The sequence below is a fragment of the Erythrolamprus reginae genome, chromosome 2 (assembly GCF_031021105.1).
Source record: "Erythrolamprus reginae isolate rEryReg1 chromosome 2, rEryReg1.hap1, whole genome shotgun sequence".
Lineage (NCBI taxonomy): Eukaryota > Metazoa > Chordata > Lepidosauria > Squamata > Dipsadidae > Erythrolamprus > Erythrolamprus reginae.
The window spans coordinates 346,015,100-346,030,255 of record NC_091951.1 but is presented as its reverse complement, the minus strand read 5'-3'; the positions used below and the strand labels follow the sequence as shown (position 1 = coordinate 346,030,255).

Below are 15,156 nucleotides of genomic sequence, written 5' to 3'. Positions count from 1 at the left end.
AATAATAATAATAATAATAATAGTAATAATAATAGTAATAATAATAATATTGGTCTAAGCATAAACAGAAGCAAAATAGGTATAGGTAAATTTGGACAATAATAAGACAGGGACGGTAGACATGATGCCATATTAATAATAATAACAACAACAACAACAATAATGCGTTTATTATTATGATCCTATACTGGTTTTGCATGCAAGATTTCTCTCCCTTTTTGACTTTTTGTAAACGTGATCACACCCAGGCTAAAAGCCTTCTTCATATAATTCCCTAAATCGGGTCAATTTTTTTTTAGAAGAAACAGACTAGGGAAGGAGGGGTTAATCTTTCCTGCCTTCCTTCCTAGCGCGCACGCGCAGTCGGTCGATGCCCCTAATCGTCCGCGCGCCGCCTTTCGAACGCGGCGACCGTTGGAATCCTAAGAGAGGCACCGCCTCCTTTTTCCCTCGCATTCCCGCCCAATTGCCTTCCGCCGTTTGCAGGAGCGGCTGGGAGCCGCAAGGGGGCGTTGTGGCCGGGAAGCCGCGTCACGCTCTCAAGCCATTCTTTCCGGCCGCGCACTGCTTTTCCACCTTGGCGTACTTTCCTCCGTCAGCGCCGCTGTTGCTGCCGGAAGTGACGTCGGAAGGCTCGAGCTGAGGCGATCCCAGCGGCCTCCCTTCTGAGGTGACATTTTTTTTCCTCCCCCTTCCTCCGGCTTCTTCTTTTCGTCCCTCTTCGTCCGGGCCGGAGAAACGGCACCCGGCCACGCCAGAGGAGGAACGGAGAGCGGAGGAGGAGCCCCGGCCCCTCATGCTCGTGCTGGCCCTTCCCGCGGGGCCTCAGGCCGGGAAGAGCCTCGGAGGCCGCGGCGGCGGCGGCAACAACTCTGGTGAGTGACCCTCTGGTTTTTTGGTCGTTTCAGCCTCCCGGAGTGTCTTGGCCTACGAAGACCGAGTCCCCAAACCGCTCTCCGTGTGTCCGGAGGGGGAGCGAGGGGCCGCTTCCCTCGGGTCGCCTCGCTCGGCCACCCTCTAGTCAGTCAGGCCAGGCCTGTTGAAAGAGACAACCCCCCCTCGCCACTCCACCCCGCAATTTCCTTGCTGTTCTCCTTCCTTTAAAGGCCCCTAATTCGGACCGCACTGTTTTAGGCCGCTGGAGGAAGGGGGGAAGATCAGAAGCACCCTGAGAAAATATTATTTTACTGAAGAGTAGTAGATGCTTGGAACAAACTTCCAGCAGACACGGTTGGTAAATCCACGGGAACTGAATTTAAACATGCCTGGGATAAATAGATATCCATCCTAAGATAAAATACAGGAAATAATATAAGGGCAGACTAGATGGACCATGAGGTCTTTTTCTGCCTATGTTTCTAAGGAGGGGATAAGCGTTTGTGTGGTCCAGTTAACGGTTGGTATGAGACACACACACACACACACCGTTATCCTGGTTGAAAGTGTATCTGTGTGTGTGTTGGGGGAGTCAGTTGTACATTTTCCAGTGGACATAACTCTGGACCCTGTGAGGTCCAAAGCATAAGAACATCAGAAGAGCTATGCTGAATCAGGCCAAAGCCCATCAAGTCCAGCATTCTGTGTCACACAGTGGCCCACCAGTTGTCCATGGGGATCTTGAGCAGAAAGAAGGCAAAACCCTCCATTTCCCTTGACCCCCAACAAATGATACCCAAGGGACTCCTGTCTGCCTCAAGCAACATAGAGGTGGCACTTGGACATCCCTTTCAATAACCACAGATACACTTGGCATCCATGAATCGTTCTAATTCTTCCTTGAAGCTATCCAGGCTGACAGCTGTCACATCCTCTTCTCGAAGGGAATTCCATAAACCAATGACCCTTTGGGTGAAGAAATATTTCCCTTTATTTGTCCTCTCTTTCTTACCTATGAGCTTTAGGGAGTGCCCCCTTGTCCTAGTATTGTGTGATAGAGAAAAGAACTTGTCTCTATCACACAATAGCAGTGCCTCCCCAAAATATGTCTGTAAAAGGGTGAAGGTAGGAATTTAACTGAAACTTTGACAATTCTGCACATGTCAAACATTCTAGCAAAATATCTCCACATGCTTGAGACAAAGAGTAAGAGAAAAATCCACATTTTTTTCAGATGTTATAGGGGTTACAACAGCCCCAAAATTTGAAAAAGTTGAAGCTGTGTGAGATCTCCTTATTCCACTCCATGTATTTTTTTTATAAACAGAATAGTGTTGGAAAAGAACCTTGGAAGTCTTCTAGTCCAGCCCCCTGCTCAAACAGGAGACCCATTACCATTTCAGCATATGAAATATGTACAAATATACATTTGGAATACTGCATTCAGTCTTGGTCCCCATGGTGTAAAAAGGATGTTGAGACTCTAGAAGGAATGCAGAGAAGAGCAACAAAGATGATTAGAGGATTCGAGGATAAAACACATGAAGAATGGTTACAGGAACTGGGTCTGTTTTGGTTTAATGAAAAGAAGAACTAGAAGGGGGGATGTGAGAGCAGTGTTCCAGTATCTCAGGGGTTGTCACAAAGAAGAGGGAGTCAAACTATTCTCCGAAGCACCTGAGGGTAGAACAAGAAGCAATGAGCGGAAACTAAACAAGGAGAGAAGTAACTTAGAACTAAAGGAAATTTTTCCTGATAGTTAGAACAATTAGCCAGTGGAACTGCTTGCCTCCAGAAGTTGTGAATACTTCAACACTAGAAGTTTTTAAGAAGATGTTGGATAACCATCTGTCTGAAGTAGTGTAGGATTTCCTGCCTAAGCAGGGAGTTGGACTAGAAGACCTCCAAGGTCCCTTCCCACATTATTATTATTATTATTATTATTATTATTATTATTATTATTATTATTATTAAACCCGTAGAAACAATTTCTTCCTTCCTTTTACAAGAAACGAGGAAAGACTTAAACCAGCCCTCATTTTAATTCCAGAGGCAAGGATGTATTCTGGCTTTTTGAATATTTTCCATCTCATGCTTGTTTGTTTGTTTTTTTAACTACACTTTTGGGACGAATTTCTTGTAGATATTTTCCACGAATCTCCAGGAGATTAAGGCTGTTTATTTGTTCATTTTTTATACCGCCCATCTTCCTAGGGACTCTAGGCCTCTCACAACCAAAATGAAAACATACAATTAATATCAAAACCTCTAAAAAACTATTTAAAAACTATTTAAATCCAACAGTTAAAAAACCCCATACCATTTATGTCCGAATCTCATTGGTACACCATCAGATCAAGGCCCCAAGCCTGCCAGAAAAGCCAGGTCTTTCCAGCTTTCCAGAAGGCCAGTAGGGTGGGGGTAGTCCGGATCTCTGGTTCCAAAGAGCCAGAGCTGCCACAGAGAAGGCCCTCCCCTGTGGCCCTGCCAGCCGATACCGTTTAGCTGACAGGACCCAGAGAAGACCAACTCTATGAGCCCTTATTGGTCAATGGGAGCTGTGGACTTTCTTTGCCTCCTGGGGAAAAAAAGCACTTTTGGGACAACCATGACTTGGATGTCTGAGAATCTTCGGAGATTCCTTACAAGGCTGTTGCAATCCAATTCAGCAGAGAAGATTTAAGATTAGGAAGAAGTAATATTTTCCCTAAATCATACCTCATTAACAGCAGAGGTTACTGGTGTTTCATCCTTCCTGTTTTTATTGAAAATTACATTAGATTGGATTTAATTATGTCCCACAATGTTATGTGGTGATCCTTTTTTTCCTATTAAAAGGGTTGAAAATATATTTTTGTGTTGTATTTTTATCACCATGTCATGTTTTGAATATTCTATCTATTCCTGCTAGAAGCAGAGATGAAAATAAGCCAGAGATGTAACTGAAATTCAACTTCAAGTAAAGAATTCCTTGGCTATACAGTATAATGATAGCAAATGATAAATATTGCTGCATTGAATTTCTGGGATCTGAGACATCACTCAGCAAAGCTTAATTTCTAGGTTCATCAGCTATTTACTAAACCAGTGAAAACATAGTCCTAATTTTATTAATCAGTTTATTATATCTGGGAAATTGACACTAGTTTTCAGTTAACACTAAGCTCAATTTTAGGTGAAATGGTTGGCAATATCTTTGTTATTAAAGCTTGTTTAGTAGCCCATTAGTTTGCTTAAATAGCAACGTTTATATGTCTTTAGCTTTATCTAAAATAAACTCTAGAGGACTCGAGCTTTATAGCTAGAGTCCTCTGGAGTTGGGCGGCATAAAAATATCACAGAATAAATGAAAGAATAAATATCAAATTTAGTACAGATGGAAGCCTGATGAAATTTTTAAAATCTCTTATACCCACATTGATTGAATGGAATATGATTGTAATTATTCATCCAATTTTTATGTCTCTCAATTTCATAAACATCTATAAGCAACTTTAGAACATTAAAAAAATGACCAATATAATATTTAAAATACATAGTCATCCTGCTTTAGAGGACATTGCTTATTTGATTGGATCTAAAGTATGCCAACTCTGATTGTAAATACTATGAGATCCAGACAGTCTGTCAGGAACACCATGTAGGGCTTTATAGGTATTAGCCCCTTGAATTATTTCCGAAAGCTTATTAGCAACCAGTGCAGCTCACAAAACGTGTTTCCTGGGCACAGCTAGGCTTGCCTGTTGCTAAATGTGTTGCTTCATTCTGGGCCAGTTACGGTTTTTGAATGATCTTCAGAAGCGGTGTAGACCCATTTGCAATGGTTCACTCATAAGGTGACCAATGCATGAGTAACCACAAGGAAGGTCTCACAATCCAAGCATGATTGGTGCACAAGTGGGGTTTGTGCAACAGCTTTCCTTGGCACAAGCTGTTTCACAAATGCCTTCCCTTCAAGCAGGTGCTAAGAGTTTAGGAAGAACTCTAGATTGCACAGTAGACCTAACAGCCCATTTAAGGATGAAGACCCCAAATCAAAGAGTTTGAAGTAGCCATAGCCACTCCATCTTCTGTGTATCCCTACCCACTTCAACATGCCCCAAACAGTGAAACATGTCCTTTGCTAGCCAGATAACTGGGTGTTATCTGTATATTAATAATATTTGACTTCAAACTGAAACATTACTTTCCCAAGTGACTTTATGTGGGCATTAAACAGAAGGGATGAGAATGTTGACCCCTGTAGCTCTTGACCAAGTTAGGACTTTAGACCCAGTAAGTAACTTGAATTGGCCACAGTTATTCCTATCAATCCTATTCCCCCACAGCTGATTCAGAATAATACTAAGAGGAAGCTGCTGAAAGATCCAGGAGGGCCAGGAGAATGTGTCATCTCCATCTTGGATCCACCATGGGTCACTAACAATGCTGTGCTGTGTACTGTATGTGCAACCAATACTGTCTTAGTACTGTACTGACTACTATAATCGGCCTGAAACTCAATTGAAAAAGATCTAGCAATCAGTCACCAGGATGGTTTTGTAAAATTTTCAACTTTAATTTAAATTTAATTATAGATAGATAATAGGTAGTATTTTTATTGACCAAATGTGATTGGACACACAAGGAATTTGTCTTGGTGCATATGCTGTCAGTGTACATAAAAGAAAATAAACTTTTGTCAAGAATCGTTAGGTACAACACTTAATGATAGTTTGCGTACAAATAAGCAATCAAATCATAATTATGATAGTGGACAAAACCTTGAGAATATGGACAGGTCCATGTATGAACAGAAGAAACCCTACATATTGATGATACACATGAGTGGATTTTGCTTACTAGTCTTAGCTCTTTTTGTTGCATCCAGTGCAATAAATCAGTGGATTACAAATTGAGGTTTTGGGGAAGTTACAGCAATTTAGATAATAATTGCGAGTTACAGCAATTTAGACAATACTGTATAGGAAAACTCCCTGGACTTTACTTTTTTCTTGTTTAGGATTGACAACCAAAAGCAGTTTGTATTAATGACTGTGGTAAAGTGATAAAAGTAGTAGATTGGGACAACCTAGTCTTCATAGAAACTCAGTGGGTGATCACTATCTCAGCCTAACATTGAATAAGATAAAACTTGGAGAAGGTTGCATGTTGTACAGAACAGAATGTTTTCCCTTGAAATTCTAGAGTAAAAGATATTTAAATTTAAGCACCTCTCTATTGCTAGATTTTGCTGTTTATTCAGGCATATAATTCTGCTCTGAATTTTTTTGAGACATACTTTTGAATTATTCATGAAATATTAAAGAGGAAATAAGATTATTTTTGTAAAATTCAAATTTTAATAATAGTTTGGTTTGAACAAACACTGCTATTCTGCACAGTCAGAGTCCATTGGAGTTGAGCAGCTATAAGAAACTAAATAAAATTAGTGAAGGTGTTTTATAGTTATTGTCTTAAATTGTTTCAGTTGTACTCTAGGCTACATTCAAATATTTTCATTTGCATATCCTCAATTGTGATACTTCTTAGTGTCCTTGGCACAGTATTAATAGTTTTATATCTCAGAAAGAAGATCTCAGTGAATTTGTTTCTGACTGAGAAGTAAACTTGAGCAATATTTCCATGGGCGGAGTTCATTTGATGATGACTATGTGTAAAAACTCTCTAGATATGAAATCTGTGTGAAAAACATAGATACACGCAGAGCTGACCTTTCTCAATGATTATTATGTTTTTAATAGAATGAATTATAATATTTTTGGCATTTTGTACAAATTGGTTGTATAATTTGGACATCATAGAACAATATATATATATATTTTTCTAGCTACTAAAGTGGACATTAAAATTTAGGATAATTTAGAATACAATTAAGGAAAGGTTAGGAGCTTATTAGTCAATATAGCAAATGATACTTGATTTTTTAAAGTTTAACTATTTCGATAGTTTAATCTATATTTTGATTTTTTTAAATTTTAACTATTTTAAATACCTACCTACCTACCTCTTAATTCTAATTCTGCTTTTTTTGTCTGATTGTTTGTTTATCAAATACACTACCCATCCTTCTAAATGATTCTAGGTAGATTAGACCCATGAAACCATATAATAAGAGATACAGTTAAAAAGATAGATTTCAAAGCAGAAGCCACCAACCACCCCCAGGGTCATGTGATCAACTTTTCCAAACTGACAAGTAAAGTCAATGAGGAAGTCAGATTCACCTAACAACTGTGGCAGTTGTTAAGGTTGTAAAATCTACTTAACAAATGTCTTGCTCTCTTAGCAACAGAAATTTGGGCTCAATTGTGGGTCATGAGTCAAGAACTACCTATGGTATATTGTATAACTGTTAATGAAACCCTCAAATGCTTTTTAACATAAAGGCCTAATATGATGTCATTCACAGGTAAAACCACACAATACAGGCTTCAGTCAGAGGAATATGATCCGGTTGTATTTGAGAGCAAATAAACAGAAGCTTTTGCTCAGTTGTTTTCTGCGTAACGAGCATGACGAAGATCAAGGTTTTAAAACATTGATCAGAGTTCAAACAACACTTTTCTTATGGAAGGTTCTTTTCCCCCCAGTGAGTTTGGAACAATCGCTTAGCAGCATGATCGAGCCCATAAGGAGAAAGGTTGAAAGTCACAAGTCTCTTTTAGCAGAAATTCTGTGTCTGCCTACCATTGCCCTGCCTGTGTGGAATAATTGCCTGCTTATTTCCAGCAGCTGAAAATAATTGCCTGTCTTTTATAATAGGTGCCTCACCTGGCATTGTCCCCCATGGCCCCAACATTATTGCCCCCCCCTCCCCTCCAATAAGCAATGGTGCTCTTCTGGCAGACTAAAAAGTAAAGAGAATGAAAATAGTAGAAATTATTCAGTGTATCTGCTGGCATTATAGTTGTTGGGAGTGTTGAGGTGCCCACCTAGGGATACTTCAGTGTATCTGCTGGCATTATAGTTTCCCCCCCCCTTTGAGAGAAACACTGATCTTATAATAACAGGCAAACAAAAACAAAGGAAATGAAATAATGTATTTTAACTCTAGGTTGTCATGTGAAAATATTCAGCACTGGAGAAATAAAATAAAATTAACACGTACCGTAATTCCCAGCTAGGCTTCCTTGTTATTTCTTAGAATAAAGTGCTGCTTGAATGTTCCCTGCTAGCTTTCTTGCATTTTTATCTGTCTTTTAGATTTTTATATTATAACTTCTTTACTCAGCCCCCGTACTTAGCTTCCATCTTAGCCAGGTTTCAAGGATCAAAACATTTCTGTCACGCAGAAAAGGACTGGTTTGGGAATAGTCTGCTTGTCCACAAGATCTCAAGCCAATTCTCACTTGAGAACATTGTGCAGAAACAGAGCAACAAGAATTCCTTATCTGGAAAGCAAGCTGTTATTCCTGTCAGTACCAGGTGGCATCACATAAAAAGGGCACTGCTGATAAAATTAAATTTAAATGATGTCAGATGAATGTATCAGATTCTAGGGAAAATGCGTAATCTATAGTTTCCTCTGTAAATCAGCAGCAATGGACTGATTAGGTGCTGTTTCCCAACTATTTTGATAGCATCAATTTCTAGGTTGACCTCTGTGCATCACGTTACTGTATATTCTAATTTTTTTCCCATTCATTTCTGAATTATTATAATGTTGCAGTTTTCAGTATGTTTTAAGCAGACATCATAGGTAGTGGAGAATAATTTCAAAAGTTAAATTTAAGAGATCAAGATTGTGTGACACACCATTTAGAGGCAAGAGAGATGTACGCAGTTGGTGCAGAATTGTACATGTATCCTTGTAGCTGTGTCTATGTACATATCCAGTTCATTTCCTTAACTGAACTTTGAAAAGGCTTTCTGGCATTTTATGGTAGATTTGGCAGTTAGTTCCATGTTGGTTCAGAAATGATGTCATTCCTCATAGCTAGTGTTCATCATTTGATATGAGGGTTTGAATCTTTTGTTCAGTGTTTGATATGATGTTATCCAAGGAAATATGAAAAAAAACCTTATACCTACAGTGACGGTTAAGCTTTTGGTTGTTGCATACTGAAAGTGTGTGTGCAACAGTACATGCACCTGCATTTATAATGCAATGCATGCATGACCCTTGTGTGCCCCGCCTCCCTCCGCTTCGCTTATACATCTGACCCCTCCCCGTGCATGCGCATGGGACACACACGCCCCATTTTGGGCCCAGTAGGCCTCCTTGCAACATCCTAGGAGCAAAAATTGGCCGTGTGTGTGTGTGTCACACCCCTCCACATGCCCCATTTTGGCCTTACTAGGCCTCCCTGTAGCCTCCTGTGAACAAAAAACAGGCAGCAGGGGGCCATGCTGCATCCCCCGTGTACCATTTTGGGCCTAGTCGGCCTCCCTGCACTTATAACCCATAATGCAATGCACACGCGATCCTTCCATGTGCCCCGGGCATATGCATTACCTCCATACATTTATGCACCTCTCCCACATGCCTGGATGTGTGGCAGAGACCCCCAACTCATCAGGAGTTATGCGCGTATGTGTGGTTGAGCTGAGCTGGAGTTACAACTTGTGTGCCAACAGAGAGGGCTCTGTGTGCCCCTTGTGGCATGTATACATCATGTAGTTCGTCTTTGATGAGTTGTGTTTGAAATAGCAATAGTACTTAGACTTGTATACCACTTCACAGTTCTTTACAAGCCTCCCTAAGTGGTTTACAAAGTCTTTGTATTTTCCCCCAACAATCTGGGCGGAAGGATGGAAGGCTGAGTCAGCCAGTCAGGATCAAAAAAACCAAACTCCTGGCAATGTGAGTAAAATTACCCTGCACTGCTGCATTGTAACCATGGTGGCATCATGGCTCTAGTGGTTTTATTATTATGTGAAGTGGTAGATTCATTATTAAGTTAATTGAGAAACATGGATAGGTATACATCCTGCCTAAATTAATGGAATTAGATCCACGCCTGATTCATTAAGCATAAGTGCTAAAAAATATAATCAGGAAGAGAGCCTTCTTATGTTTGCATTATTTCCCCAAAGATTCCTGCAGCTAAGAAAACAACCAAGACTAGCTTCTTTTGGGGTGTTTTTTAATTTCTCGATTAAGTGTAAAGCCCCGAAATGATAATACTGTACTTCCCAGAAAAAGTTTATGGTGATAATGTAAATACTGGCAGCCTGTAAAATAGTTAGTACAGGTAATGTGATTAAAATGCAAGGCTTGATAGCTTAAACCATAAACATAAAGCTGAGTTGTTACTGAATAATCTCCAAGTTGTTATTCAGTAATCTGAACTTTTGTGATGCAATTTGGAAGGCTAAAATGCTGTTCAGTGAGTTTTGAATGCTTCCCTTCCTATTTTTTCCTTTTTATTATGGTTATGAACCATGATGTATTAATAAAAATACAATAACAGTATTAAAAAATATTTCCTCTTCTGATATCCCAGTCAATTGTAAAGGCGGATGAATTGCCAAATGGCCATATTTTGTCGTAATTTCTAACAGTCACTATTTGAAGGACTACTTATATTGGCAGCTCACAGGGTAAATAACTGCAGGTTGTAATCTTTTTTTATGAGATGTGAAGCCCTCCATGTTTGTTTGTTACCCAACATTGTCGGGCAGCAGTAACATATTAGTTTTGAACTGCTAGTAACAATGGAAAAATAGATATAAAAAACCAGATACCAGGTACGATTATTGGAAGGAGACAGACAAAAATGGATTTTCTAAATCAGGATTTCTCATCCCTTATTTTCATAAGTAGTCTCTTTTCAAGCCTCATTTAACTTATGATTTTTCTCCAAAATCATAATAAGATTTTTGGGGGAAAGGTGTCTAAGAATTATATTAATTAAAACTAATGTAAAAACCTGATACAAAAATATCTTAAAAGGAAAAAAAAGACAAGTGTAGAAAAAGTCCCCCACCTCACAAAAGGAAGTAGTAAAAAAATCAATCGCTTCATCCCTAGCAAATATATTTAACATTAATCATTTATCACTGTCTCTTAAAATACAGCTGTCAGACTCAAAACCAAGAATGATACATGAAAATTCTTCCAAGTTGAGTTTTTCTTTAATTGTTTTATACCATAGAGAAAATCTTACTAGACTAATCTGCAATTGCAATATAGAGTACTCTGTGAACTATTAGGGAGAGGCTGTCTTCACCCTCCTTCTCTCACACATGATATCTGGCCTGAGTAGCCTGCTTACTTCTCTGGAATGTGTGACGCCCGGCCCTGATCCATCTCCTTACATTCTATACAACAGCTGAATATATCTTCATTCCTTCCCCCCCCCAATGATTTTATTAAGAATTATATTAAACATATAAAAGATGCAAAAATGCATTAAAATTATAAAAAGTGCAACCCACCCTTGAAGAAAATAAAAAATAGGAAAAAGAAACTTCATCCCCAAGTATGTTCAACCATAATTTATTATCTCTCTTAAAATATACCCAAATACATCTTCATTCTGTACCTCTTCCCATTTTCTGTAAACTCATCTCTAAATCCTAAGCTCACTTTATTATTTTGCAAATGTCCAATAAAAGTTTAGAAAAGTATCTAACAGCATAAATATACATTTCCATTTTTATTTAAGGCCTAATCCCCTTATTTCTCATAATAAGCAGAATTAAATCTCAATTAGCAATGAAACACCACAAAGATTATAAAATTTCAAACATTACCAGAGGTCAGTGATCACTGATTTACATATGAAAAGTAATATAATAATATAGATATTGCTAACCAAACATTATTCTAATTGGATAATTTTTGCTTTGGAGTTATACTAAGTAACCATTAACCACCAAAGATACCAACCATTAATATAATAACCTGTTATTTATATACCAAAAGTAGTAATATCCATATAATACACTGGCCCCATGATGGCGAACCTATAGCGTAGCGTCCGTTCCTCTTTCGGGTTTTGGCCTGCATGAGACAATCATCAGCTGGCCTTCATGCGGCAGTGACGGAAACTAGAAGAGCTGGTCCTCCATTTTCCGGTGTGAACATGCATGCCGGTCAGCTGATTGTCATGTATGCCAGTGACCAGAAGACTAGCTGGCCACTGCATGTGTGCACATGAGAAACCAGAAATTCATTTTACGGTGCATTCATGCCTCCTGGGCAGGTTCTCTTTCAGGTTGCGTCTCAGACAAGTGTGTGTGCCCGTGCTTCCTTCACTGGACTAGTTCATTAGACCCAACCAGTGCAAATATATAAATTATATGCCACCCAACGCCTCAAGGACTCTGGGCGGCTTACAAAAAATCGAAAACAATATTTAAAAGAACAATTTAAAAATAATTACAAAACCCTGGTAAAAGTCATACATATCTCTCATGAACAGATCTAGATGGTATCTCATTTGGTCAACGGCCGCAAGCCTGCCAGAAAAGCCACGTCTTTACAGCTTTGCGGAAGGCCAGTAGGGTGGGGAGGGTACGGCTCTCTGGTGGCAGCTGGTTTCAGAGATCTGGTGCCGCCACAAAAGAAGGCCCTTCCCTGCGGCCCCACCATTTGACATTGTTTGATTGACGGGACCCAGAGAAGGCCAGCCCTTATCGGTCACTGGGAGGTATACGGTAGGAGGCGGTCCCAAAGATAATCTGGTCCTAAGCCATGTAGGGCTTTATAGGTGATGACCAACATCTTGAATTGCGTCTGGAGACTGACTGGGAGGCAGTGCAGCTCGCGGAGACTTGGTGTGATGTGTGTGTACCTAGGTGCACCTACAATAGCTCGTGCGGCTGCTTTCTTGACTGCATAGAGCCTCCTGGGCCAGGTAGGGTCACAATTGGTGCACCAGGCGAACCTGTGCAAAGGCCCCCCTAGATATTGTCCCTCAATATCTATTGAACAACATCGGAAAGACCCCATTTTAACCATTATCAACAAATCAGTTTTGCAATTTTTTCCTTCTCCCCAGCAATCTTGAAATCCCATATATCAAATTGCTAACATCTGTTTTCTTTTGTTATCATTATCTCTCCAAATCCATGTCATCGTTATCAAATTCCAGTTATACTCTGAAGTGCAGCCTCTCCGACAAATCTCTCATTTTAATTTTAATAAACCATGTCATCCTTTTGATATCTCTGTTGTTTCTTCCAGTTGAATTTGTAGATCCAATATCTCCATCTCTTTATTATGAATTATTGTTTTAGAGTCTTTTATAATATCCTTTAAAATTTTGTTCAGAGCAGTCTGATTTTCTTCAACATTTTTGGTTGCAACATAAAGTTAACTAATTCGCACTGTTCTTGAGTCCATTGGTTATAAATTTTCTTTAACAAGGCCATCTGGCGTTTTCTAATGGGTAGCCAGCCTTCAAAGCCTTTTTCTCAGCAATTTATAAACACAGACACTCTTTCCCACAAGATAGGATATTTTTAGTTGACTTGCACATCTTTCTATAAATCAGTTTCATCCATATTCTTAGTATTTACAAGGGGGGACATGATTGAAACATTTAAATATGTTAAAGGGTTAAATAAGGTTCAGGAGGGAAGTGTTTTTAATAGGAAAGTGAACACAAGAACAAGGGGACACAATCTGAAGTTAGTTGGGGGAAAGATCAAAAGCAACATGAGAAAATATTATTTTACTGAAAGAGTAGTAGATCCTTGGAACAAACTTCCAGCAGACGTGGTTGGTAAATCCACAGTAACTGAATTTAAACATGTCTGGGATAAACATATATCCATTGTAAGATAAAATACAGGAAATAGTATAAGGGCAGACTAGATGGACCATGAGGTCTTTTTCTGCCGTCAGTCTTCTAGGTTTCTAGGTTTCTAAAACAACGCTATAGTTCCCCTTGTTGTATACTGTATTAGAAAAAAGAAAATCTTAGTCTTGGAGACACATATTTTTCTTTCTCTTAAAACAGCAAATACCCTTCTGACAACGTTTCAAAGTTTTTCAATCTTGAAGAGATAGTAAAAAGAAGATTAAACAGCAAGGTCATTTAAAAAGTGAGGCTAGGACAAACTTTGGTTATATTAATGGTTCAGAGCATGATGGAACCTGTCATTTCCAGCTGAACATAAGCGACTGTAAAAATCTGTTCCTGCTGTTGACTCAGACCTCCCCCACCCCAGTTGTTTACAATGGGGTCTCCGTACCTATTTGAGAAATTCTGAGGGTTGTAATTCCCAAGTCTTAAAGTTGCCTAGTTTGGAGGCCCCTGATTAAGAATACATGGGGGTTATCAAGATCTTTCTTTCCTCTAGAGAGAATTATCCATTGTCTGGATTCCATAAGCTACTTTTTGGGCACAATTATTCTCTACAAAATGAAGAGCCACTTTCTCCCCATCTTACTTGAATTCTCTCAATGTGTTTTCATTCTCTACCTAACCCCATTTTGTATTTTACAAGTTATGTATGGTATGTTTGTGTGTATGTTTGGTTTTTATAATAAGGGTTTTTAGTTGTTTTATTAAATTAAATGTTGTTTTTTGTCATTGTTGTTAGCCACCCCGAGTCTGGGGAGAGGGGCGGCATACAAATCCAATGAACAAACAAACAAACAAACAAACCTCTCAATCTTTAACTCTCCTCATTAATCTTCAAAGGTCCAATAAGCATATATTTCCCCCCTTTCCATTTAATTTAATACAAACCCCTCTCATTCCTCTCTTCATTAATAAAGTCTAATTCCATTTAACAATTAAACAATAGGAAAAAGTAATTAAACATTACAGGAAATAATCCTTATTTACACACTAAACCTATTGTAGATAATGCAAAGTAATCCATTAAGACAATTCAACATTTCCATTAAAAAAAAACCTATCCAGTCAAGATGACCATTAAGATTCAGACATAGCAATTCGTACCAATTCATTATTTAAGCCTTAATCAAATAAACCAATTTTATATTCTTTCACCCAGCCATTTCTAAGTCCCATAAATTACAATAGCAGTGGCTGGGAGAGGGATCTTGGAGTCTTAGTAGACAGCTAGCTAAACATGAGCCCGCAGAGTGTGGCGGCAGCCAAAAAAGCAATGCAATCCTAAATAGAGATTGTAGAGAGAGACAATCTAGGATTAAGGAGATACAGTACTAACACCACTCTATAAAGACTTAGTTAGACTTAAAAGAGTACTGCATCCAGTTTTGGTCACCAAGCTACAAAAAAAAAAAGACATTGAAACTCTAAATAAAGTGCAGAAGAGAATAACCAGGATGATTAACCAGAATACCTCTGGGACCGCCTTCTGCTGCACGAATCCCAGCGACCGGTTAGGTCC

At 39.0% G+C, this 15,156-nt stretch overlaps 1 protein-coding gene across 5 annotated transcripts in view; it reads left to right on the top strand.

Annotated features, from left to right (window-relative positions):
* Nucleotides 1-482: 482 nt before the first annotated feature.
* Nucleotides 483-15,156, top strand: part of ARK2N (arkadia (RNF111) N-terminal like PKA signaling regulator 2N) — a 97,645-nt gene continuing 82,971 nt past the window's right edge. For all 5 annotated transcript variants that reach the window (XM_070743627.1, XM_070743625.1, XM_070743626.1 and 2 more), the window contains exon 1: nucleotides 483-875. The gene's annotated coding sequence lies outside the window, so the exon portion shown is untranslated. The remainder of the gene's footprint in view (nucleotides 876-15,156) is intronic.